General features: G+C 49.1%; 1 protein-coding gene across 3 annotated transcripts in view; it reads left to right on the plus strand.

The window, feature by feature from the left end:
- GDPD5 (glycerophosphodiester phosphodiesterase domain containing 5) overlaps nucleotides 1-24460 on the plus strand; it is a 106154-nt gene that overhangs the window by 19149 nt on the left and 62545 nt on the right. The window contains exon 1 of one of the 3 annotated variants that reach the window (XM_032095199.1): nucleotides 22565-22642. The exons of the other annotated variants lie outside the window; for them this stretch is intronic. The gene's annotated coding sequence lies outside the window, so the exon portion shown is untranslated. Of the gene's footprint in view, nucleotides 1-22564; nucleotides 22643-24460 lie in introns of those variants that run through there. 3 annotated transcript variants of the gene reach the window in all.

A 24460-nucleotide genomic window follows, 5' to 3' on the forward strand; every position in this document is an offset into this window, starting at 1 on the left:
CTTGGAGCTGTGTGGTGGCTGTGTTGGACCTGCTGTTCTTGGTGGAACCATGTGAAGACTCCAGGAGGCTCCTTGCCTTCAGTGGGGAGGTTTTGGCTCCTGTCCTGTCCCTGGCTAAGGTGCCAGCCTTAGCTTGGTGCTGCAGGAAGCCGTGGGGGACCTTTGTGTCATATCCTTGGGATGGGGACTGAATTCCACGGATGGGGCTGCAGTGATTGTGGTCCAGCTCCTGTTTGTTCAGGCTGCCCTTGGCCCTCTGGATAACCCCCTTTAATCCCTGGACTTACTCAAAATCAGTGTCACTGGAGAGTGTCTGAGCAGAGATTAGCCACGGGTGAATGCGGCCGCCTGCGAGAGCGCCGAGGGAAAACTGAAATCTTCTATTGCTAAAAATGACCCCAAATTATTACTTTGCGTTTTGCTGTTTAATTTTTTTTTTTTTTTTAGCTTTGTGTTCTGAACCAGCTGCTGCAGTTCACAGAGAGCTGCTCAAGGGCTGCAGTGCCACGAGTGCCTCATGCAAGGACTCCTCCATCGTGCATCAGAACCATCTCTGTTCTCTGCTGTCCCCTGCAGAATGCTGGCACGAGCCAGGTGCCCTCGAGGGGACAGCTGGGCTGTGTCTTGCTCTGGCTGATCCACCCCTAATGCACTGCTTGGAGAAGTGGAGCCTGGCTTGCTAAGAACGGGCAGCTTTGTGGGAGATAAGCACCAGGCTGAGCTTAGCTGTGCCCAGCACGTTTGGCCCGAGGGGAGCTTGGTAGCTGATGGTTCATCCTGTGGGGGAAATGAGGGGGAAAACAGTTTTTAAACTGAACTTTTGGAAGGGGAGGGGGGCTTAAGAAACCCACAGGTGTGCTGGTAGCACCACTGAAGTGTTCATAAAATCACAGACTGTCCTGAGCTGGGAGGGACCCATCAGGACCATGGAGTCCAGCTCCTGGCCCGGCACAGACACCCCAACACTCCCACCCTGTGCCTGAGGGCATTGTCCAAACGCTTCTTGAGCTTGGCTGTGCTGGCACAGGCTGGATGGAGCTTGGAGCAGCCTGGAATAGTGGAAGGTGTCCCTGCCATGGCAGGGGGGGAACTGGATGAGCTTTGAGGTCCCTTCCAACCCAACTATTCAGTGATTCTAAGTCCTTTTCCCCCTGGGACTTGCCCACGGCTCTGGGATGGGTGACAGGGACGTGGCTCAATGCCTTGCCTCAGCTCAGGTTCTCTGCACCTCCTTGTGACCTCTCAGGGAAGAAATTAATCTCTGGGGCTTCGGGGCTTTGCTGGCCAAGCTGGGGGATAACCAAATTCCCCCTCAGGCTGCTGTGCTTCAGGGCCTGTACTGTAGGGTTTAAGCAGGAACGAGCTGCTGATCCTGTGTGTTTTTCCATATGGATCCTAAATGAGAGGAGCAGGAGTTCCTGTGCTGCACAAGTGGATGGATGGAGGAGCAGAAACTATCTTCTTGTGCAGGATGAGGTGATTCAGCCTCTGTTTGTTGTGTGAAAGGGCCAGGCAATAGGCAGCTCTGTGGGCCCCTTTTTTGGGGAAGAGCTGGTGCTCAGCACCCAGTGCCACACATGGAACGCTCATCCCACCAACACCAGCCCTCCACACTTCAGGTGATCTGCTCTTCTAAGTGCTGGCAGCTCAGAACGCAGCCTGGGCATCCTGACTCGGCTTCATGTCCTCTTTCAGTGTCCCTGCCTCCTGGGTATGGATTTGACACGAAACAGAGATTTTCACATGTTTTAAAGGCTGCCTACAGAGAGGCTGGGAGGAAAGCTAACGTGAGGACAACTTCCTGGGAGATGGGAGAGTGTTTGTTTGCTTTTCCTTTGGTGGAAAGGCTCAGAGTGGATTTGTTTTGGCGTTGGTTTATTTGCTAGCAGAGCCGGCTATCTCCTGGACTGGTGGGATCTGCTCTCCTCTGAGGCATTTCGGTTAAAAACCAAAAAGATGCTTGGGAAGATGATAGCAAGGAAAGAAGGGGTTTAACGAGTGTTTGTCAGGAATGACTTCCTCGGTGCCCTTGTCTCTGTGTTATCTCGCCGTGCCTCTGGAGGAATGCTGTCCCTGAGCAGCAGCAGCAGGTCACGGTGACACGTGTGAAGCTGCCAGTGTTGGCTGCCTCGCTCACACACTGGCAGCCCTTGTGGGTTGCTGCCTGAGGGGTCCTTCTTGTTAATACCTCACTGACAGCAGTGGGGCTCTTGTGGCAAAGGAAATTTGGAAGTGTTTAAGAATCTTGTTATGGTGATTGAAGCACCACCTGTGTGGGTTCTGTGGGCTTAGAAAACTGGTTCAGGACCAGAGGATAATAGAACAGTTTAGGTTGGAGTGGAGCTTTAAACATCATCCAGTGCCACCCCTGCCATGGGCAGGGACACCTTGCACTATCCCAGGCTGCTCCAAGCCCCATCCAGCCTGGCCTTGGACACTTCCAGGGATCCAGGGGCAGCCACAGCTTTGTGCTGCTGGCCCCAGGGCTGGGGCAGCCCTGCAGGTGGGGTCTCACCTGAGCAGGGCAGACGGGCAGAATCCCCCCTCCCCTGCTGCCCATGCTGGGGGATCAGCCCGGGACATGGGGGGGTTCTGGGTGCCAGAGGCACATGGCAGGGTCGTGTCCAGCTCTCACCCACCAGTACTCCCAGTTCCTGCCTTGCAGGGCTCTTCGCAGTGTCTCCATCCCCCAGTACCTTGGGAAGTGCTGAGCTGTGTCCCTCAAGGTGTGTTCCCTGGGTGTTTGGGCTGGCACAAGGCTTTAGTCTTGGCTTGTTATTTGTAGAGAAGCTCAGTGAGCTCTCAGCACTGAGAAGGGTTTTTCCCCGCTGAGTGGAAGAAGTGGGGGCAGAACTGCAGAGTGCCAAGTGCCGGTGGTGCCGTTCCCAGTGTCCCGTGCTGCCCCAGCTGGGAGGGGACGGCAGTGGCTGTGCCAGGCGTGGCACATGTGCAACCACCGGGGCACTGCTGGGGCTGCGAGTGCCTGGCATGGCTGTGGGTCAGGGGAGGGCACTGTTTACATCCTGTGATTAACATCGGTGAGTTAATCACCGGGGCTGGCACACCCGCAGACGCTGGGTTGGAGTCACACTGTCTGTTGCTGCAGTTGGATGCCTGTCCCAGAGGTGACAGGAGGCCAGCAGCAGAGATGTGCCAGCTTGGGCTGACACTGTTGGTTCTAATTCATCCTCCTCCCCTGTCCCGTGTGTTTGCAGCAATAAATCACCATCTTCATAAATCAGAGCTTTAACTTCCTCCTCTTTTTGGCCTCTTGGAAAACCAGCTTGGTGCAAGTGTGCAGTTTTTCTTTAGAACACATGGAAAGGTTTGGGTTGGGAGAGACCCTAAAGCTCATCCAGTTCCATGGGCAGGGACACCTTCCAGTGTCCCAGGCTGCTCCAAGCCCTGTCCATCCTGGCCTTGGACACTGCCAGGGATCCAGGGGCAGCCACAGCTTCTCTGGGCACCCTGTGCCACGGCCTGCCCACCCTCCCAGGGGAGGATTCCTTCTGATTATGAACCTCTGGGGCAGATTAAGGAAAACATAGCAAAGGCAGAGCCTTGAACACAGCATTTCTGGTGCTTGGTGGGACATAGAGCTGCTCACAGAAGGCCAACCTGAGACTTCTCGTGGGTTTCACACTGTTTTATTGGCTCTTGGAGACTTGGGTGTCCTAATTACTGTCCAGTGCAAATGGAAATCTAATATTTGGCTGATAACTGTTCTGAAATATGTTAATTGGCTGCTGGAGGGATTAAACTGGCAAAATGGGATGTTTGTGTTGTGTTGATCCCCCACTATCACTGTCTCTTGTTTGGTGAATGCCATTCTTGTTGGGGCTGCAAAAAGAGGTTGTTTTACCTCTCTGGTTTAATAAAAACTTCAGAGGATGGAATTAGTCTGTCTCAGAAGGATGCAGAAAGGGAAATGGGCATGGTGCCTTAAAGTCTCCTCTTCCCCTGTGTCCATAACACAGCATCTTGCTCTAAGCTATGTGAAAAGACTTTAATTCTGAGTCTAACAAGGCTAAAGGTGGTGAGGAACAAAATCAGCTGTCTTAGTAGAGGCAGAAGTGACCTTCTTGTTAAAACGTGAGGCTGTTCAGACTCCTACAACTGCCTATAAGGGACACAGTTAAATCATGTTGAGGCAAATATGCTGGGCAGTTAATTTACATCCTTACGTCCCTCCAAATGTTACGGAAGGGTTGATGTGCCTTTGTCCTCCTAAGTGGTGAAGGAGGTCAATGTCTTCTCCAGGTAACAAACAACAGAACAAGAGGAAACAGCCTCACATTGTGCCAGGGGAGGTTTGGTTTGGAGATGAGAAAAAATTTCTTCATGGAAGAGGTTGTTCAGTCCTGGCACAGGCTGGGGAGAGTCCCAAAGGTAGCCTGTGTGCATTAGTGCCTGAATTCAGCTTTATCAGTGCATCAGTAAAAGTTCTTTGGAAAAGGCCAGGAAAAGATCCAGCTGAGTGAGGAGAATTTGGAGAAAAGGAAGGATGGTATGAAGCTCATTTTCTGAGAACTCCTTCCATTGCCTGGCTGAGAGGCCAGGGATGCCATGGAAGAAGGGACCAGTTTCCAGCCTTTTGAGGCACACTGTGATGGGTTTGTAGCTCTGATTTCCACCTCCCTTTTTGAATCTGATGGGTGGCTGTTGGTATTCCTGAAATCCACAGTCAGAATTCCACAGCAGCCTAGAGGATTTTGCCTTCAGTTATGGAGAGAAGCTGAGGACATGACTAGGGCAGAACCACCCAAGCTTCTGGCAGTGCTTTATCCAGCAGGCACAAAATTGTCTGCACAAAAATTACTGTGTCTTCCCTAGAGCAATAATTGCCACGTTTTCATGGAGCAGGATCAGGGTGATTTTGGGTTTGCCTGCCTCCCTGGCTGTTTTGAGCTGTGCTGTTGAGCTCCTGCAGCAGCAGTTGTTGTTACCAAAAAAGGACCTTATTTTGAGTGGTTGGGGTGTGATTGTCTCTACTTTTTTTCCCAGTGGATCTCCCACATCTCTACATCTTCCTCTTAGGAATGGAGGCACTGAGCTCCTTATGGAACCCTTTTTCCCCCTCTCCCATTCTTTGTACATAAGCTGGGTGTCTTAAATTCCTCCAACCCAAAGAAAATCCACGTGGAGTGAAATGTCTTCACAGCCCAAATGTCTGGTGGGACAGATCTCCTTGGGAGCTCTTCCAAGCATCCCCTTGTTTCTAGCCCAAAGCAGCAGGGGCTTAAAGTGCTTGGAGAATCCATCCCGGAGCTGAGAGCTCCCTTCCTCTTGGGTTGTGTGGGAAATCCGTTCATTAGGCAGGAAGCTCACCTGGCATATGGGAGGAAGAAACCAGATTGGAAAGTGTCTTCCACATCCCAGGTACTTGGCGAAACCCTCGGGCTGTTTACAGTCTGGGTTTGGTGGGAAAGATTAAATGTTTTCTTTAATATTCTAGGTCTTTTTTCTGTAGGGTGAGGGAGATTTTTGCAATCTGCATTCCATGGAGCTGGAGAAAGTGTCCCTGCCTGCAGCTGAACAGAAAAGGCAAGGACAAGGGAGTTATCCAAGAGGTGTTGGAATGTTCCAAACCCTGGGGAAGAGGCCAGGGAGAAGTGAGGAGTCACCTGGCAGGGTGTGCTTTGGGTGTCTTCGTAGGTGGTGATGAGCAGGATTCCACATCTTGGGCCTGCTGTAGGATTTCTTGGATGTTTGGGAGGCTGGAAGACACCCAAATGCTGTGTGTGTGTTTCTTGTTTATTCAAACATCACAGTTACACCACACATGCCTCCAGAGCCCAGGGCAGGGGCATCTGTGGGTGATGGAGGAGAACTTTAAGGCCTTGTAGTGATTCACCTGCTCTCCTTTAGGATCAAACAAATCTTTCCTTAATCGATGCAGGTAAATAGACTTTCAAACTGAAACTATCTTATTCCTTATAAATTTTTCCCCTGAGTTTTTTTATTTCCTCGCAGTACAATCCCTGGACAACCTTTAAATCTGAACCACATTTTTCTGCTCAGTGCTCCTGTGATGCTGATAATTCTTCTTTCCTTGACCTTCTTTCATCCCTGGGTATTTGCGTGTCTAAACAGAGAGCAACAATTTTGACTTGCCATCCCAGGGCTCTGTGACCATTTCAAACATAAACTCTGCTTAGATCTCAGTTCTGTCTTTCCACGTAATAAATTTCCAGCATTTATTGGTTTTTTGACATGTAGGTTTCCCAAGGGAAAAGAAGGAGACTGCCTGAACAAAGCCTTCTCTATAATCATGGGTTTCAGGAGGCTTTGGGCAGAAATTGCAATTCCTGGCCAGTGCAGCACGGATTTTATGGCTCTATCCATAATTGCATTTATGCCAAGGGCAGGAGGTCTGGGGGCTGCTGGATCCTATACGTTAGACTGCATCATTAAGAGATGAATGTGTATAATTTATGATAGGAATGGCATGCCAAGAACCTGACGAAAACTCAGTGTTTTTATGGAAATTCTTCACTGGAGACAGTTTTAGAGCCATGTAATAATTTGGGTTGGAAGGGACCTTAAAGACCATCTCTAATTCCACCTCCTGCTATGGGCAAGGATGCCTTCCACTATCCCAGGTTGCTCCAAGACGGGGATGACTGGGAAATGAGTTGGATCTCTGGTTGGGGTGACACTGATGGCTCCTCTTCTTGATTGCTTCTGTTCTCTGTCACCTCGTGCTGACGCAGCTCAGTGCTTTAATAAAACCTTCTGCAGGGACACGTCTTGGGCTCTCTGACCTAAGCTGGGGAAAACCTGGTCAGCTCCTGTCCTGTGGGAGATCAGATGGGTTTTTTTACACCTGAAGAGCTTTCTCCTGTAGAAAGTTCTGTACTGGGAGGAAGACTTCTCGTGGCTCCCGAAGGTCGCTCTGGTTTTCGGAGCGCACAGACAACTCTTGACCCTTGAGGTGGAAAGTACTGGGTGAATCTTGCTGCTGGTTCCAGTTGGGATCAGGAACTGGGCTGAGTGAGCGCCATCCTGCTCAGGTGAGGAGTAGCTGAAGACCAGGATTTTCCTGCAGAAGGTCAGTGGCTCCTGAGCAGGCTTCTCGTGAAGGTGTGGCTGAGAGCCTCAGCTTGGATAATAAAACTGGGAATCTTCCTCTGCTGGAGGGGGCTGCTGAGCCAAACTTCCTCTCCTGGCTGGCTGTTCCTCCCCTCTGGAATTTCCCTTGCCCCTGGGACAGTGGATGGCCCTCATGGAGACCTTGGCTTTCCGTGTGTGTCCGGCTGGCGTTGCAGTCAAGCCATTGTGTCCATCCCCTCTGTGGCTTTGTCCCTGTCCCCTTCCCACCTTGGGAACTGGTTTGGAGAGAGGCTCTGGGAAGGTTCCAGACCTCCCAGCTCCCTGGGAGGGGGTGCTGCTGGGCTGGAGGGTTGTGGCCTTGTTGCCTGGGCAGAAGGACGGTGGCCTTCACCTTCCTGCATCCAGAAGAGGCATCACTGCAGCAATTTTGGCAGGGCTTCTGCTCCTCTCCTGAGCTTGCAGAGCAGCAGCAGCAGCTGCCTCGTGCCCTCTCCCAGCCAGGAGGGAGAAGTAGGTCAGGATTTGCATTCTTTGCCCAGATTCTCTGCATAACTTGAACACTTTTCCCCTTTTTTTTCCCCCCGTCTTTTAAATGCCCTGTTCCGTACATGCGAGTTCCTGGGGCTCCCCTGAATTAGAGGGTGAAGACTCAAACTCAGATGTATAATTGGGCTTTAATATCTGTCTTCCTTCCAAAAACACTTTTGGGAGACTCCTGACATGCTGACAGACCAATCCCAGTGTGTAAGAATCTGGAAGAAATGCTTGGGGGCAGCATCTTCCATTTTTGGCTGTAGTGTTGTCTAGATCAGGAGTTAAATATTCTCCTGTCGTTCTTTCTTTGCATGACAAGAGCGAGGATTTGGGGTGAAATCATCTGTACTGCAGACTGGGATGGTGAGAGTTCTTTTCAGTGCTTCTCTGTATGGCTTTTTTTCTGGTTTGCAATGTCCTGATTGGGTGGGGGAGGAGAGATGGAGCACAGAAGGATTGTGGCAACGGGAGAAGCATCCAAGCATTGCTGCAGGGCAGCGAAGGAAGATTTTGGCGTGGTTTTGTGCAGTGTGAGAAAAAAGAGCTTTGCTGTGATGAGCCAGATGAGATCTGATGTGATGGGACAGAAAAGTTGTGGCTGCCCCTGAACCCCTGGAAGTGTCCAAGGCCAGGCTGGACGGAGCTTGGGGCAGCCTGGGACAGTGGAAGGTGTCCCTGCCCATGGCAGGGTGCAATGGGATGAGCTTTAAGGTCCCTCCCAACCCAAACAAATCCGTGGTGATTCATGTGTGATTCAGCATCTCTGGCAGATTTTTCAGTAATCTGGCAAAAAAGGGAATGTCACATCCTGAGATTGGGTGATTTTTCCAGAGGGTGATGGAAAGACAGACCTGCTGCACGATTCTGGCCTTTCTCCATCTGTGCAGGTGATTTTTGATTTGGGCTTTTGTGGTTCAATCCTCCAGAGGCTTCGTTTGCATTATTGTCAGTCTGAAATAAAGCAGACTGTGTGGTCTGAAGGCAGGTGGATGGGTACAAGTGACAGAAATGCCATGACACAATCACTATTTTAATGAATTTCCACTACATTTTTAAAGTAAAATATTTTTAAATACTTCACTGAGATTTTGCCTTGTTTTTCTCACATGTACACGTTTTTAGCCAAACCCTCTGTTTTCCCGAGGAGATTTCAGGCTTTTCTGCGGTGTCTGCTTCGTGCTGGTGAAGCTGCCACCTGGATCTGTCTGAGCCTTGTGCAGAGAGCAGGAATTGTCATGTCTGTTCCCACCTGTGCCCCCTTGAGCTGCCAAAAGGTGTCAGCAGCTCTGGGAGGGTTCTGCACAGGGATGATCTTTTGGGAGTTGAGCTTTTCCCCATCCTGCCTTTGCTGTTTGATCTCTTTCCTTGAGGCTTTGGCGTATTCAAGCCTTGACAGTCGGAAGGCTGAGTAGAAATAAACAGAAGGTTGAGTCTTTTTCAAGTTCAATCCCAATTTTTGGGTTTAAACCCTACTTTTAAGTTGGATGAACTTTACTGGAGGGTAGATTTGGGAGTTGCAGTGAAATCACTTTGGATTTCTTTGTTCCCTCCTGTACCTGCTGTTTGCAAAAATCCTACGGATGTCCCGTTGTTCCCCTGGGATTTGAGGGTGTCATATTCCTCCTCCATTGTGTGTTCCTGTTTTCAGCAAACAAAAGGGGGAATTGAGTGTTGGTTTTGGAAATGTGGGATGTGGCTGGAATCCCTGGATCATGCTGTGGTCGACCCAGAGTGCTGCAAAGGTCTTGTTATCCTTCACTCGACACTCCTGTCTCTGTAAAGAGCTTTTCTTGGGCTGTATCTGACCTGCTCTTCACCTCCAGGTGGGGTTTAAGTAAACCAGTTAACCTCTGGCTTAAACTCAGACTAGGCCTAAACCTGCCATCCCCTGCCTCGACCTGGAATCTCCTCTCTGTGGGTAACAGCAGGCAGAATGCTTGGGCTGTTGTGTGCTGAAGTCTTGGCCACCTTGTGCTTGTCTCGTGAGCAGAATTTCCAAGCCCAACAAGATGAAAATACACAATGAAGCGTTTTCTGTCCCTAGGACCTGATTTTAGCGGGAAATCGATGTGAACTTCGGCTTCCTTGTACAATCCTGTCTTGTAAGCAAGGGGATTGATGAATGGGTATCAGCTCAGCTCCTACCAGGCAATAACTGGAGCTGGAAATCCTTTGGACTAAGAAACTGCACTGTAACTTAAAGCAAAAATTCAGGATTGTCAGAATACAAAGATGGGGCCGATCCTGAACACAATTTATGGATCCTGAAAACGATTCCTGGCTGCCAAGCTAAAAATCAAGAGCGCAGTAGTGGGAAGCTGTTCTGGAGAGTATTTGCCCATAAAAAGGAGCAAAGCTGCTGACAGCTCCTGGTTTGGGGCATCCAGTGCTTCAGCCTCCCCAGCTGGTACAAAGCATGGATGTGAATTAAAAAATGAAAATCTCAGACTTCTTGTTGCGGCTGGGATTGTCTGGTGGGTGGTGGCACTGGATCTGCTGGAGCTGATCCTGTACCTGCTGTTACTGTTTTGTTCTTTGAGGTGGTGAAATGATTTCGGTTTTCTTTTGGGGCAAAAGAGATGATCCTGTTGGCTTTTCAACATGATAGGCGAGAGTTGTCTCCTTTGTGCTCAGCTCCTTCCTCCAGTGATATCCCTGGATTTCAGCAGGGGCTTGGAGCTGAAGCTCTGAGGATGTTGCTGTTTGTGTATTTTGCACATCCTAAAGCAATGTCAGTACCAGAAGCTCTGAGAATTAGGGGTATTGGCTCTTTCAAGATGATTAAGTTAGTAGCCACTTAGCTCACTCCTCTTAAAAAATAGTAATAATGAAAAAATAGAAATAAAAATATGAATATAATCCTGGATCTCTGTCCTTTTCTCCTTATCTTGACAAAGAATCCCATTACTCTGCATCTTGTCCAGTTCCTGAACTCTCTGACCAGGGAACCAGGTGCTGGGGAAGCTGAGGTGAAAGCTGGTGGCCCAGGGTTGGGGTTTCCCAGCTGAGAGTCAGATCAGCTCTTTTGATCTTACTCCAGAAGAAAGCAAAAGCATTTCCCTGGCCACCACCACTGACTGTTCCTGCCTGAAAGCTGAGCAGCCTTTTCTTTTTGGAAACTTTCCCAGAGATAAACATGGAGCCTGTGGTGTGGCGAGACTAAACTGGGGCTGGAAGCTTTAAACACGTTCATAGAAGGGTTTGGGTTGGAAGGGACCTTCAAGATCATCTCATTCCAACCCTTCTGCCACGGGCAGGGACACCTTCCACAGTCCCAGGGTGCTTCAAGCCCCAATGTCCAGCCTGGCCTTGGACACTGCCAGGGATCCAGGGGCAGCCACAGCTTCTCTTGGCACCCTGTGCCAGGGTCTCCCCACCCTCACAGGGAACAATTCCTTCCCAATATCCCATCTATCCCTCCCCTGTGTCCTGTCCCCCCACACCTTGTCCCCAGTCCCTCTCCAGCTCTCCTGGAGCCCCTTTAGGCACTGGAAGGGGCTCTGAGGTCTCCCTGGAGCCTTCTCTTCTCCAGGTGAGCACCCCCAGCTCTCCCAGGCTGGCTCCAGCCCCTGGAGCATCTCCATGGCCTCCTCTGCACCTCTTCCAGCTGTGTTCTGACCTCTCCTGCATTACTGGGATTGTTGGACTTTCCTCCAGCATGTGGCAGGGAACTCCCTGTGCAGTGACTTCGTGATGTGACCTCCAGCAGCTGTTCTGTGGTGTTGGCTGGAGGGGGGGCTGGCATATCAGCCACATTAGTTGGGGAGAAAACATTCAGAAGCTTGTGTTTAAAATGCCTTTGTTGAGCTGAAGGAGAGATTTTAAGAGGAACCACGCTCAAATCCCCACAAAACCTGAGCCACCTGCTGCAGGGAGAGGGCTCTGGAGCGGGGCTGAGCTGTGGCTTCACACCTGGGGGCTGAACAGGTTGGGTGGCAAGGATGATCTGGTGTGGGGGAGAGAATGTCCTTAAGCTGTGAAACAGCCTCTTGAGAGACAGAGCGAGACGAGACACGGAGCCGCCTCCGCGTCCTCACTCCACGGGCATCTTGTGGAGCCCAACAGATTTGGGGACCCAAGCGTGGGTGGTGTGTGAGGAAAGCACTTGGGTAATGTCCCTGGAATAGAAACTCAGCCTTGCTGCTGCAAGCAGGTGGTGTCAGCTGCCTGCCAAAACAAAAAGGGAAGGGTTTTTGGGGCTTCAGTCAGCCCATAGGAACTGGAATAAAATTGAAAAAAAGAGAAAACTTGAACTTCTCAAGGGCTTGGCAGAAGATTGAACAGCAAACAGCTCCATTGGAGAATACCTGGAATTCAAGAGGATTTTACTAGAAATGCTGGGACAGTGTGTTCATTTTTAGCTCACTGAACATGTTCTCACCCTCTTTTAAGTACTGCTGAGGATGATCCAAGCTGAGGGATGAGGGCTTGAACTGAATCTCACAGGCTCCTCCGAAGCTTGCAGTTGCTAAAGAGAGAAATGAACCTTCTGGGAAAGCAGCATGGCCCAAACCCCCAGCTTGCTGGAATACGTAAAATTCCTTGGAAAGCTGGAAGTGAATAGCCAGGATTAAAGAGGAGAAGATGATGACTTGCAGCAGTTTTGCCAACATTGCTGGCTTGAGGGGTTTCTGCTGGGGAAAAAAAGAGATTTCCAACCTGAGCAGCCTTGCTCTGTTGGAGTTTAGATATTGACTGTAAACCCCAGGCTCGTTTAAAACTTGAAGAAAGGCTTACTTTCTCCAAGGAGGGAAAGGGGTAAAATACAAAATTCCTGCTGCATCCTCTTTCCAGTGCCTTCCTTATGTTCCTTGAAGAAAGTGATTCCTGCTTATAAAAAAATCAGATAACAAATAGTTCAGCTTGGGAGGGAGCTCAGCAGCCCAAGCAGCTGCTCAGGTCAGCTCTGGAATCATCTGAAGAGCAAGCTGACGGAAAAACCTTGGCAGCTGGATCCTGTGGATTGCCAGAGCCTGGTGTGACGTAGAAGGATGTGCAGGCTGACTCCAGAAGCACTGCATGGAGGATGAGCAGGAACCACCACAACCCCAGCCTGTATTAAAAGAGTGTGAGCCAAGGGGTCTGAGTCTGTAGGGTTTTTGGTTTTTTTTTTAATTTTGACTGATAGGCAATTCTCACCAGGATTCACAAAAATCACAAAATTAAACCAAGAATTGGTTGAAAAAGGTGTCTCCTAGCAGTTGCATGGTTTTCTTTTCTCCTCCTTAGAGATGAAAATAATATAATCACTGTATTTATTTTTATTCCTTTATTTTTATCCACTTCCATCTTTTTATCGAGCTGGAAAGGACAGGGAGAGAACATGGAAAGTTTGATTCATGTTTCTCACCTGTGGGCTTAGAGCCAAGGAAGGCAACCAGTCTAACTCCACTGGCTTTGGTTGGTGCAGAGGTTAAAATGGCTTTTTTTCCATGAATGAGGCACCTTCTGTCTCATCCATCCTTAGGATTTATTGGCCTGATTCTTGCTGCCTTGAGGATCCATGGATTTGTTTCTTCCCAGCTTTCTTGGCTGAAGAGCTGTACTGGACAAAGTAAGGCATTGCTTCGGGGGGCATTTCTCAGTGCTTCCATCCAGTGCCTTGTCAGGAGAAACAGTCACAGTCTGCTTAGGAAACTGCTCTGGGGCCTCAAATACTGAATTTGGAAGGTGAAGTGTTTGGTTTCTGTCTCTGAATAAGGAGTTTCAGTAAGGCTGGGCTTGGTAAAGGTCTGGAAGAGGTGCTGATAATGCCAGGATTGAGGTCAGGGAGGAAAGTGCTTCCTTCTCCTTGTAACCCTGGAGGACTCTTACATAACTGTTCTAAACCAGCTTAGGAGAGAGCTGAGGTGGGGAGGGGAAATAAAAAAAGCACACTAGTGAAAGATTGCTGATAAGCCCAGAGAATCCAAAAATAGGATCAGGCTCCGGGGAACAAAGGAGAACCTGCTGGAGGTAATACCTGGAGATTGACAGAAATTCAAGGGACTCACGTGAGCCCTGAGCCAGACAAACCCCAATCTTGGGCCCTAATCTTGCTGTGAGGATACCTGTGCTGTTTATAAATTGTGTCCTGGCTGGGGTGGACAAAGAAAAACCTCCTCAAGCTCTGGCCATGCCTCACCTGGACCAGAATGCTCCCATCCCAGGCATGCAGGGGGAGCTGGAGGGTCTGGCACTGCTGCAGGGGTGAAGCAGAATGAATGTTCAGATCCAGAGGATCATGGAATGGGGTGAGCTGGAAGAGACCTCGAAACTATCTTGTTGCAGCCCCCCAGCCACGGGGTTGGAACTAGATCACTTTGGGCTCCTTCCACTTGCTCCAAGTCCAATTTGGTCTTGAACACATCCACGGATTACTCTTTTCAGTTGAAAACGATTCCTGAAACACGGACAAAGAGCTACACTGCTAGATTTGGGAACCAAGATTTGCCTCTCCCCCTCTTCCCAATTGTCTTTGCCTTTTTTCCCCTTCCCTGTGACAGATTTGCCTGATGATTTGTTGTGCCATTTCCTTCTGCTTTCATATGGCACAGAGATTCCTTCTGTTTCCTGCTCCCATGTGTACTTTGCTAGTCTGGAAGTTAACACTTTCTCAGGGAAAAAAACCCTCCACTTCTCTACCTTTTGTTTTCATTCTTTCCTGGCCAGCTCTTTGCCTCTGGAATTGTGGTTTATCCAGTCTGGATTCTGGTGGCTTGGAACCCTGGTGTGCTCATCCAGGGAGCAGCAATTTTGATGTTGATTTGCCCTTGAGTCTCTGTAATGGATAAGACCCATTCCAGCAAAAAGAAGGGTATTGCTGGTGATCTTTTTTGTTTCCTTTGGGTTTGGTTTTTTTTTTTTGTTGTTTTATTTGCTTCTGATGCTTATGAAGCCTAATCCTGCAATTCCTTGCTGAAATTTCCCACTGGCAGCAATCGTTTTTTGGGTACTTGGTGTTTTCTCTTAATTTGATGAATATCCCAGTATTTTTCAGGACCTTTTCAGTCTGTTTAAAACAGTGGCAGGAACTGGCTTGGCCAGCAAATTATTCAGTGTGAAGTTAATTATTCAATGCCCTCTGTGTTTTCCTACTTAACCAAACAATATTGACTCAAGAGCAAGCGTGGTCCGGTTGCTTTGGGACTTACTTCAAATCTTTAATCTTCCCACTTCCATCCTTTCCCCTCTCCAGCTGTACTTGCTGATTAGTCTTTGACAGCAGGCTGGGCTAGAGCTGCTCTTCCTTTTGAGGGGAGGTTTATTTGATCTTTTCCCACCCAGCAGCAACTCTTGGAGAGCGTTCCAGCTGGGCTGCAAGAGGCTGAAGCTCCAGGGAATTGCTGCCTGGGGAGGGAAGGAAAGGTAGGAGAAAGCAAGGAACAGGAACAGAGGTACTTATGCAATCACACTGTGTTTTGGTAGGAAAATAAGCTGGAAATAAAGATATTTTGGCTCGTGGAAGGAAGGCTGCTTGTCTCCTACCCAGACAGTAGTTGTTCTCAAGGCAGGCTCTTAATCTGACTGGATTTAAGATGGAAATCTGGAGTGGCTTTCTGGAAGTGGGATAAAAGCTGTTTAATCCTGAAAGTGCTGTGTTTGTGTGGAGCTGGCTTGCCCTTTCAAGTTCCATGGGCTAATTTTCCTGGGAACCTCTTAAATAAATGGATATGATAATAATAAAAATAATAGTAATAACAGCTTTTCTGTGGGAGTTCTGTTCTCTGGAAAGCCCTTCTCTGCTTCCCTGGGATGTGGCTACTGTTTGGTCTGTATTCCAGGTGGGAGATGCCTGACCCACATGAGCAGGGGGTTCTGTCTTCAGAATGCATGTCACCTTGAAAATTGCACTTTTCTCATGCTTTCCTAGGGCTGGCTCATCAGAAGATGTGCAGGAAGCCTTTTCATTGAATTTTTTGCTTGTGTGATGCTCAAAGGTGTGCCTTGAGCAGTGTCCTGGTGTTTTGGTGCCATGGATGTGTTTCTGGGATGGACAGGGCAGGTCACTGTGGTGAATGGATGTGTTCCCTGTAGTCAGCCTCACTGACCTGGGGATGTTTGCAGAGCTGGTGTTGAGTGTGTGCTGCTGAGCACCTGCCCTGCTCCAGATCTCTTGGGTATTTGTATTTTCTTTTCGCTCCTCCAGCATCACAGAGCTACTTTAAAAAAATGAACTTCCAACTTGTCCTTTTTCCTAGGCCTTTTCCTAGAAAGCTTAGAGTGGTGTAGAGGAGAGGGAAATGCTGTTGCATCCTGGGCTCCTGTGGGATTTAGCTGCTCCAGATGTTTGGATGAGCTGCTCTGGGCTGGAAGCAGTTCCCACCAAACTGCTGTGTGTTAATGGACCCTTGGGGGTCTTGCCGCAGGGTTGTGTTCTCTGGAGCACGGGGCTGAGGGTCATAAATAATGACCTCACTGGGATTAGTGTTTCAGGAGTCCCAGATGGAGAGAGCTTTGTGCCAGCATCCCCAGCCCCGCAGGCTCATCCTGACCCTGCAAAGGTTTGTTTTGGATGCCTTTAATATCAATCCCAGAATGGTTTGGGTTGGAGGGGACCTTCAAGCTCCACCCCCTGCCATGGACATCTTCCACTATCCCAGGTTGCTCCAAACCCTGTCCAACCTTGAACAATTCCAAGGATGAGGCAGCCACAGCTTCTCTGGGCAGCCTCTGAGGGAAGATGACCATCTCACTTTGAAGACAGATGTCTGCAGGTGTCCCTGTTTCACTCCAACACTGATTATATTGAAAACATCATTTTGCTGATAATGTGCCAGTGGTGACCATCTGGAAGAGTGTCACTGGTGCTGGAAAGGGCCCTGGGACACAGTGGGTTAATGCTCAGAGAATCAATGCTCATCCTATTAAAAGTTCTCAAAAAATGATTGAAAGCACTTGGACTAATAGGCCTTGGGTTTGCATCAGTAAATGAGTTTATGAATCCCTCATGACTGGGCCTTTCCATAAGGAAAACAAGATAGGAGCTGATGTAACTGGCAGATGGAGCCTTGTTTTTGTGTTTTTTTAGAGCAGGACTCTCCAGGCAGCAGCTGGAAATGCCTGTGAGCCTCCTCTTCGAACTCTGGGAGTGACCCTGTGGATGGAGGGGCGGTTCCCTTCCTGACTTCACCCTCTCTCCCACCCCTTGATGTGTCAGGGTGACCTTAGCCAGCATTTGGAGATGTTTTTTGGAAAGCAAGGAGCGTTTAAGACTGATGTGACTGCTTGCCAGGTGAATTGAGAAAGTTCCTTTCTCCTGAAGGATTTATGCTGCAGCGCACAGAGTGAAATCTCTTTGCCCTTATTCACATCTTCCTAAAGATCAACACCAGCTTTTGACAGGATACAGGAATTGTGGTCAGGCATTTACCTGGAGCTGAGTGACACTGGAATGGGGGGTTGTGACCTGTCTCTCGTTACCTGTTTGTTTCTTTGGATGCAATTTTCCTTTCCCTCATGACAGGGAAACTCTCCTGTCTGTCTCCTTGCATTGAGCAGAGACTGATTGGTGCAGAACTGGAAAAAAATCAGTAATAACTGGAAGGAGGCTTTAGGAACATGAGACAAACTTCTGCTTCATTGGAACAGAAGAGGGATCAAGTGGATGTTAGCCCTTCCCCTGGTAGAAATCAAATATCTTCTGTGCCCCAGGGGTAAGGAGGGGATGGGGGATGCATACATCTCATTTTTCCAATATTGTTTTTGCTTCCGTGTTTTTCAAGCGATCACAAAGCTGAAGTGGGGGTGATGAAGGGCTGACTTTGCTTCTTGAACCTCTCCTGGGCTTCATCAGTTACCTCATGGACCTTAAAGCTCATCCAGTTCCACCCCCTGCCATGGGCAGGGACACCTTCCACTATCCCAGGTTACTCAGGAATGCAAAGCAGGTTTTTCCTTCTCTATTTATTTAGCTCCTCTGCTGCTTAAGAACATTTTTTTTCGTGGATGATGTTTCTTGCAGCCACATGGAAGGAATCAATCATAGGAAATAAAGAGCCTGTAATCCATTTAACTAGGACTTTCCACCTCTCATTAAGCCAGAGACGTTCATGCCTAATTCTCTGGGTAGCAGTTGCACAGCAGATGTGCAGGGTATGGATTGGAAAGTGAGTCTTGCTGGTTTTGTTCTCCTTGCTTCCCCCTCCCTCACTGTTTCCACTGGAGTGCGTGTGGTGGGTGTGGAGGTGCTTGGCTCCCTCTCCGGTGAGTGTCCGGGGCTTGTTCGTGCAGTTTTCTTTTCCTGCTGGCAGGAGCCAGGCTTTCAGCAGGGAATGTGTCTGAGGGAAGCTCTGGAGCCCTGTGTGGGACAGGCGCCAGCTGCTGGCACCTTGCAGGGAAGGTGGAACCTGCCCCTTGCAGGGCCAACTGACACAATGCGTGGTGAGCTCTTCAGGGCTGTGTCTGGAAAGGGAAAACCAGGAGAGGGAGGAATGGTTGTCTGAAGAGGAAGCTGCTTGTCAGGGTGTGCATGCTCAAACCCAGCTCTATTTCCACTTAATTCCTCAGCAAAAACATGCTGGTAGTGGGTAAAGCTTGGTGCAAACTTCTGCTTTGCAGCTTGGTGAGGATGGCAAAGCTGCTGGAGTCTGTGGAGAGGAAAAATACTGTGTAATCTTTTTAATTCTTTGAATATTTTAAAATTCCTTGTTGGTACATGAGTTTTCTTTAGTATCCAGCTGTGCTTTCCTGGGTTATCTTCTCATTCTTCCACTGTTGGCTTTTCCTGGCTTGTCCTCACCTGGGCTGTCTCTGTTGAGCCCTGCTGATGTGGTGTCATCACCCAGACCATATCCCAACATCACAGGACATTCTCTGTCGGACGATCTTCAGACAGCAGAGGCTGAACATGGGGTCTCTTACTCGAACCCCTCCCTTCCCTTCCCACTTCTCCCAGACCTGTTTGGTGCTTTCCTGCATTTATCTTTGGGTTTGTGGCTCAGATTCCCTGCACTTCCCTGTCTTCTGCCAAGATCAACAGCGCTGTCTGGCTCCTGGTGGTGTCTCACCTACCTTAGCTGCTATTTTAGATTTTTTGCTGTTGAACTGCTGGGTTCTTGTGCTGCTCTGAATGTTTCTGGAATGCTGTCCCAAAGAGACTCCACCAGACATACCCTTGGAGAGGTGGAAAGGTTTGAGTTTCTCTGCCAGAAACATGATTTCACACACTTTGGGCTGCTTAACATTTCTCCTTGCTGCTTCTAGAAGCCAAGAGCCTCATTAGACTTAAAGGTATGAGAAATTGATGAGTTGTTGCCCATCTCTCCACCAGCTCCCAGAAGATGAAGCTCTTTTTATACTCAGGTTGTCAGAAAGTCTTTGGCAGAGGGGACCTGAAGTGTCCCACATTTTCCCTCGTGTCCCACCTGTGCTTTGTCTGCTGCTCAGAGTCACTTCAGAACCCGCTTGTGGATTCACCTCGTATTTTCGGATCTGCAGCAGATTTTGGGTTTTCAAAGCTGTGCCAACACCTTGACCTGCAAGGTTTGTGCAGAAAGCAGAGATTGTGTTTAATTATTGCTTTGCCAGAAGTTTACACAGGGTTTTCCGGTGCCCTGTTCCTCTTCTTCCACCCTTTCAAAATTCCAGGCACCCATCCCTGCCTCAGTTCGTGGAAAACATTAAGAAGCTCTGTTGCAGAGGGCGTTAGTCCGTCCTGTGCTTATTTATTTAGGGAGATTAAAGTCTAAGGTTTTCTTTTGTAATCCCTTTGAAGTATTTATCTTTTGAAGTCTGAATTTTCATTAACTGGAAGTGTACAAACCCCAAACTACACGCTGCCCTAGTTTCAAAGCTGTAATTTTTTTTGCAGAAAACATTTAAGAACAATAAACAACAGGTCAGACCCATCGGGGCTCCACGTCAGCCACATCCCAGTTGGGGTGTGTCTATTTGGGTCATCCCTTGCCACTCTGGGGAATCAAAGTGGCTCTGCAGGCTGTCTCCCTGGGCTGGGATGTAGCCATGGATTTTTGGGATCTCAGAGAGACAGTGATGTTCCCCTTCTGAGTGCTCTGCTAGACCAGCACGTGGCCTGTAGACCTTGCTTTCAGTTTTTTAATTTGCTCCCTCCCTCTCTCCCCCCCCCCCCCCCCCTTATTTTCTGTCACTGAAGCAGCAGCACTCGGCTTTTAGGACAAGGATATTGTGCTTTGCTGCCTGAGTTCTCATCCAAAGGATTCCATATATCCATATGCACGTGGCAAGGGATGCTTTGCTGCAGTTTATCTTTTCTGTTTGTTTGCCAGGGGGAAAAAAAAATATGGAAGCTGACTGGAGATTTGATCTATCTGCTGCTTTTATTTGTGCAGGATTATCAGTGTAAAAATGAATGTTTACAGCCTGGAAAAAGTGGGTGGGAGACCTCTGAGCCACCCTAATTTCCAGAGTGGGGAATAACAGTGCGTTGGGAAGAATAACCCTGCTGGGTCATCAAGGGGGTCGTTGCCTGGGCATCCTCCACCCTCAGAATGAATCACCTGAGGCTGTTTTATGGCTTTGGGGTGTCCCATTCCCACCTTGAAATGAAATCTGGGATCTTGCAAGTTGAGCTGCTTTGGGTTTGTGCCAGCAAAACGTGGAAAATGCTGCTCAGTGTGTGTTTGTGTGTGTGTGTGCTTCTCGATTTCCTCCCGTGGGAGTGGCCAGAGCAAACAGCCCTCAGTAACAGCTTGTTATTGATATTGATATTGACCTTCTTCCATTTCCATTTTCCAAGTCAGGGAAAATGAAATTGCATTACTTTGCCTTGGAGGAGTTCAGTATGTTAATAAAAAGATGTATATGAAAACCAGTGGAGAGTCCATGAAAATCACAAGAATTTCGATAATTTACATGAATTCAGCCCTGGCTGGGCAATAGAGATTTCTCTTCTAATTGTCTTTTTTTTTTTTTTTTTTTTCCTTGTGCACAGAGCTGAGAGTTTGCTCTGGAATAGCCCAATTTGTTTAGAAAGTGTTTAAGGAAAATCGGGATTTTCCAGTGTAATTAGGGAAACGACTGACAAGCAGGCTTACAAGCATATCAATAGGGCTAATTGATTATCAGGGATGTTCTCACCTAATTGGCATAGGAAATTATTTGCTTAACATGGCTTTAAGCATAATTAGATTGATATAAATTTTAGTAGAGACCGAGATGTTGAATTTACAGAGATTCTTGATAAACAGTGATCCCAGGAGTCACCAGCAAGAGGAAAAACATTTCTTTTAATATGGAAATCAGTAGAATCTGTCAAAGCTCTTTTTGAAATGAGTGAACTTAAAAAATTCATCTCAAACACCCCACGAGTCTCTATTTTTTATCTTTATTTACAGTGCAAGTGGGGTGTGTTTCCTTGGGTCTGCATTTTGGGAGGTGGGAGCCTGTGTGCTCAGGGCTTGCTTTGGTTTTGAGTGTCCCACTGCCTCTCCAGATACGGGGGGAGCACGTGGTTCTCCCCACAATTTTGCCTCTCTGAAACCACGGGAGCCTCCTTGTGGAAGGCCAAGTTTTTCCATTGGATGGATGTTCCCAGCTGTGCCTTGGCAGATGGAGATGTCGTAGGAGACCACAGGTGTCTTCCACATCTGGAGGGATGGAGTTATTGGGGAAAAATGTGTGTCTGCCTCTTTCCAAGTGCTTGGCTTTGCTCCAATGTCTCCTGAGGCTTCAGGATTCCATGGGTTAGTTTATTCCAGGTGGACCTGGCAGTGCTGAGTTAATGGTTGGACTCCATTATCTTAGAGGGCTTCTCCAGCCTTAATGACTCTGTGATTTCATTATTCATAAGCCTCCATCAAAGCATCCTTGGCTGTGTTTTGGGTTTTCTCTTGGACATGCTGACCCAAGGCATCCTGAGCAAACCGTGGTGGGTGTTCAGAGCTGTCCATGTTGTGGCTGGAAATGCACTAAAGCTGCTTGCCCCTGGGCTGTTAAAAACTACAGAATATCCTGAGCAGGAAGGGCCCCACAGGGATCATCCAGTCCCACCCCTGGCCCTGCACAGACACCCCAACAACCCCACCCTGGGCATCCCTGGCAGCGCTGTCCAAACGCTCCTGGAGCTCTGGCAGCCTCGGGGCCGTGCCCATTCCCTGGGGAGCCTGGGCAGTGCCCGGCACCCTCTGGGGGAAGAGCCTTTCCCTGATATCCAACCTAAACCTGTCCTGCCACAGCTCCAGCCGTTCCCTGGGTCCTGTCCCTGTCCCAGAGAGCAGAGATCAGAGCCTGCCCCTCCTCTTTCCCTCATGGGGAAGTTGTACCTGCAGTGAGGTCTCCCCTCAGTCTCCTCGAAGGGGGATCAAAGGGGAGGGCTTGGACTGTAGCAAGCCTTGGGAAAGGCTGTTAAACCTGCTCCTCTGGGGCTTCAGCCCCACTGTTTACTCAGTGCACTTGAGGACTTGTGCTGTTGCTCTTCCCTTCACTAAAATGAGGGCACTGAGATGCTTTAGTGATTGGTCTTGATTGCTGCCTTCCCTCTCCACTCCAGGTTTCTGAATATTGCCCGGAGACTACAGGGATGGAGGAGTTAACTCAGAGAGACAAAAATCAAAAATTTTTAGGCCAGATCTCCCCAGAGAGCTTCACTTTTAAATTTGCAACTCCAATTCTCCCTTCTTTCTTTTTCGCCAAAGCTGTTTGGAAAGGAATAATGTGTAACAGATACCTCCACTTCAGTATCTCAGAAGTGCAGTGTGTGCTAATTAGGCATCCTGGAGCCTTTGGAAAACGCTCCCATTGTATTTGCAGATGGAATCTACCCTGCTGCCCCTTTTTGGACAAGCGAGCTGGTTATTCAGCTCTGAGAAGCTCATAGCCATTGGCAGATGATGCATTTTTAAAGTCAAGGTTGAGAATGTGTGGGTTTGTGTTTTCTATTTCTTTTTTTCCCTCCTCCCTCCTGGTGCACGTTGCTGAATTTGAATAATTAATGCCTGTTGTCTTGCTTCCTGTTTTCATTACTGTATGTAATGCTAACCAGCAGTGGGCTGAATCATTCATAGGCTGCTTTCTCCACCTCGAGCTGGAGATGTCATGGGAACAGTGATTGTGAGGTGCTGCAGACTTTCTAAATCCATTTCTGGAAGCAGGAGCAGTAAGTACTGAGTCCATGCTCTTGGCCAAGTGAGGTTCTCTGGGCAGATGGTATCAGTGTGGTTTCTCTCCCTGCAGCTTCTGTTCCTGCTCAGGTGTCCGTGTGTGTGGAGGGGAGGGTGGGTGCTGCGTTTTGTCCTTTCCCATCTATTTCGGACTTTTATGGATCTGTTTGTGATGCTCATGGAGAAGAGGGAATGGTTTTAGACTTGTTGGTTGTGCCTCATGCAATTACACTGTATTTAGGAAGGGATTATTTAAAACTCATCTTAGATTTTTTTGTCACTGTGCTTTTCCTGAGTTTCTGTGGAGAGCAGCCTGGAACTGTGGGCTCCCACAGTGCCTGCCTTTGCAGTGAGAGGAACCAGGGTGGGAGCTTCACTTGGTGCCTCACAGAGCCTTTTCAGTTGTTTTTTCCCTTGGACACTGCCAGGGATCCAGGGGCAGCCACAGCTTCTCTGGGCACCCTGTGCAAGGGCCTCCCCACCCTCCCAGGGAAGGATTTCTCCCTAACATCAAATCGACACAATTCTTGCAAGTGATCAAATAAAATACCCAGTGGAAGCTTTTGTAGGTGGAGGTGACCTGTCTGCCCTCTTGCCTTGCATGACTAAAGCAGGAAGAGGTGGAAATCAGGAGAGATGCTGTCCTTTGGAAGTTAATTCGTGCAGGATTACTTGAAACAACTGTTGGCTTCTAGGTTTTCAGGGTGGGAATAAGGGGTTTGGCTGGGAAGTTGTTAATAAGCTGTGAATGATTTTTACATCTTGCACAGATGCCCCAGCGCCTTGTGTATCACTCCATGCTTGGAATCTTCAGGGCAGAGAGGATGGTTTTGCCCAAGACCTTTAAGTAGCATCCAATTTTGCGCATCCTCAGTGTTTCTGTCCCATTGTGATGGGTTTTCTGCGTCCGTGGTGGGAAGGCAGAGGGGGGACTCATTTCCTAGGGATGGTCTTGAGGCTGAAGATAGGAGGCAACTTGAGCAATGACTAATGCTGAGCTTTATAAATAGCAAGAGGAGAGGTGAAATGCGGGCAGGGAGGTGACCTCGACACGAGGCCACAGAGGTGGCACAGCAGAGCTGGGGGGGGGCCGTGGTCAGCCCAAAACAGTGTCAGGCTGGCTGTGGCTGTGCCTCTGTCCTGCTTGTCACCCCCGAGGGCATGGGCAGAGCCACGTGGGGAGCTGGGCTGGCCACACACGGATGCGTGAGTGAGTCGTGCCCACCTCGTGTCCTCTGCCAGGGTCAGCGCCTCGAGCAGCACAGAGAGCTCTGCTGGAAGCACAAAGCTGCCCCTGTGTCCGGGGGACAGGAAGACACAGGGCTGCGGGCTCCGGGGACAGCGGGGTGACACTCTGCTGGGCTTGGAGCCACCCCTGCCTCCGGGCTGCTGAGTGCTGATTAGAGTCAGGGCAAGGCTGTCCTTGGCTGTCAGCACAGAGCGTGAATGGGCATAGACACGGGCAGGAGCTGGGAGGGTTGAGCTGTCCGTGTCCTTGCTGACAATTTCTAGACTCCACCGCCGTGTCTGCACTGCCTGCAGCATCCCCTTGTGCATCAGCTGGATTGAAAAATACGGTCAGCCCTGTTTTTGGAGGCTTCCTTCCATGGCATGTGTCAAGGAAAAGCTTTTAGGTGGCTGGCTTATCTCCCTAAGCCCAGCCACGCTTTGCTGATGCCAGCGAGGATGTTGCTACTCAGCTCTCGCAGCTTTTCCCAAGACCTGAGTGCTGGGAATCCCACATGTAAGGAAGTGTTTCCCCTGGAGAGGGGAGGATTTACTGCCCACACACCCTGCACTCAACTCTGCACTCT

This window comes from Corvus moneduloides, chromosome 2, assembly GCF_009650955.1.
Source record: "Corvus moneduloides isolate bCorMon1 chromosome 2, bCorMon1.pri, whole genome shotgun sequence".
NCBI classification, from domain to species: domain Eukaryota; kingdom Metazoa; phylum Chordata; class Aves; order Passeriformes; family Corvidae; genus Corvus; species Corvus moneduloides.